Below are 2,438 nucleotides of genomic sequence, written 5' to 3' on the forward strand. Positions count from 1 at the left end.
CTGAATTTCCTGTTTTCGGAGCTTAAACTGATTTTCCTGCTCACGAAGCCTAAACTGTCTTTCCAGCTATAATTTACGCAAATCAGCGTCACCTGTACCAGCTGCCACCTGGATCACATCTGACGCAGCAGGAGAAAACACGCCCTTTGCGACCAACATGTCATCAATTTGCTGTTTAATAACTTTTTCTTTATCACGTTTTGCAACTGAAATGTCAAAGTGAGATGCAATTATCAGCAGAATATCTTTGACGAAAACATTAAGCTTCTCTCTTGTGGGATTAGCTACAAAGCTCTCCACCTCCGCGTCCATGACTGGCCACAATTAGGTGCACACACCGCACCACGTAATCACACACAAACCGAGTTAACACTGCAAATTGAAGTGCTCGCACCCACACAGCCCAACGCTCAATGCAACTGTGTCCCCTCTATTCTACACCTGTTTAACAAGCTCCACCTAATTAACTTACCTAACTCTTCACGTGGTTTGGCGGCGGGATGATTAAGCACACAGCCAGCAAGAAAACATTTCTCCTGGACTGCTCCCGAGAACAATGTCACACAGTGAATGGCCACCACACCCCCACGACACTATCAAAAAAACAAACAGGCCACGCGTAAAGCAGCGAAGCCTCTTACCTCAACAGGAGACACAGCTACAAAATGGAGCTCAGTACTCGTGCACAAGTCAAACACTCCACTTACCCCTCTTTCCTCGGTTTTGTGTCCACCAAACACACGACACTGTCCAAAGAAAAAGACAAAAACGCGCTCCTGTGTGTCCTCAACACCACCTGGAGCGAGCCGCACATCCACACCGATGCACCTGCGCCACTCCACAGCAGATCACCGCCAAACAAGCACCAGCTGTACAATAAGACGCACCACTAACCCCAAACTTTACCATGTGTCACCTCACGAGTCCAGGGAAAGCAAAATGTCAAAACCTGTTTGGACGAGCCCCAATCTTTGTTACAGCCCGGCTCAAAAGCCACAAAAAAAAACTGAGGCCCACACAGAAGTGCAAATCTTTAAAACCCTTAGTAGGCGAACTTTATTATAAAATAAAAAGATAAAACAAAGAGAACAAAAGGAGGACATGGCGCGACAAACCCAGACCAGAACCAGGATCACGGCCAGGATCAGACCAGAGGCAGCTGCTCCCCAAGCTGCAATCCAGGAGAGGAAAGAGAAGAAGGAGAGAGAAATAAAGGAGAAACCAACCCTCCTTTTATACTCCCAGGCAGGAAGCCCAATCAGCGCCTCCCAGGTGGCCGAGATCTCAAGGCACAGACATATTAGACAACACACAAATACATTAGGACAGCAGTGGGCCGTCACAGGGGCAACAGGCCTGATGAAGAAGAACCTGAAGAAATACCTTGAGACAATCCCCGGTCACCCAAGCGCACATGAGATGCAGTTGTCTGTAATTAAGGGAACGATCACCATCTTGAAGAGAGCTCTTGGATATAATGCCAGCTCTGGTTAGGATAGCTATAGAGCCTAGGGTGCAACTTTAGACCCCATGTTTGGGGCCCACTGCATTCTATTAAAAAGATGTCAAAGATAAATTAAAAAACAAAGGCAAAAAGTCACCCAACTGGTGAAAAACTTTGGCGGAGAACTCTTACAAGAGAGAGAAAGCAATAATCAGATGGCTGCAACAAAATTCACAAGACAGACCAGAGAACAATATAACAAAAGAGAAGGAAAACATTGAGTGCATAGATGGAAACAGATCTGTTAATATCTCCACTGGAATGTATGCAAGGAACTGGAAGTCAAAGAAAACATCTGGGTGCATTAGCCAGCAACTATGGTTAGGGTAACTATAGAGCCTAGGTTGCAACGTTAGACCCCAGGTCTGGTGTCCACTGCATTCTATTAAAAAGACATCAAAGATAAATGAAAAAACAGAGGCAAAACCCCTTTGTCTGTTCTGAGAGAGGAAAAAGATTTGGAGTAAACAGCGAGATGAACAGACACATGCTAGTTCATACAAGGCAAAAGCCATTTGTCTGTTGTGAGTGTGGTCAAAGATTTGGATGAGCGCACTACCTGAACAGACACAGAATCGGGAGCTGGTTCCACAGGAGAGGAGCCTCAGAGCCTTCAGCTTTCAGGCTCCTCTCCTGTGGAACCAGCTCCCAATTCAGATCAGGCAGACAGACACCCTCTCTACTTTTAAGATTAGGCTTAAAACTTTCCTTTTTGCTAAAGCTTATAGTTAGGGCTGGATCAGGTGACCCTGAACCATCCCTTAGTTATGCTGCTATAGACGTAGACTGCTGGGGGGTTCCCATGATGCACTGTTTCTTTCTCTTTTTGCTCTGTATGCACCACTCTGCATTTAATCATTAGTGATCGATCTCTGCTCCCCTCCACAGCATGTCTTTTTCCTGGTTCTCTCCCTCAGCCCCAACCAGTCCCAGC

At 46.1% G+C, this 2,438-nt stretch overlaps 1 long non-coding RNA gene across 1 annotated transcript; it reads left to right on the forward strand.

The window, feature by feature from the left end:
- The first annotated feature begins 1,429 nt into the window (after positions 1–1,429).
- LOC117505791 lies at positions 1,430–1,912 on the forward strand. Its single transcript, XR_004559263.1, has 2 exons — positions 1,430–1,532; positions 1,868–1,912. It is a non-coding gene; the product is annotated as an uncharacterized LOC117505791 (long non-coding RNA).
- The last annotated feature ends 526 nt before the right edge of the window (positions 1,913–2,438 follow it).

This window comes from Thalassophryne amazonica, unplaced genomic scaffold (assembly GCF_902500255.1).
Source record: "Thalassophryne amazonica unplaced genomic scaffold, fThaAma1.1, whole genome shotgun sequence".
Lineage (NCBI taxonomy): Eukaryota > Metazoa > Chordata > Actinopteri > Batrachoidiformes > Batrachoididae > Thalassophryne > Thalassophryne amazonica.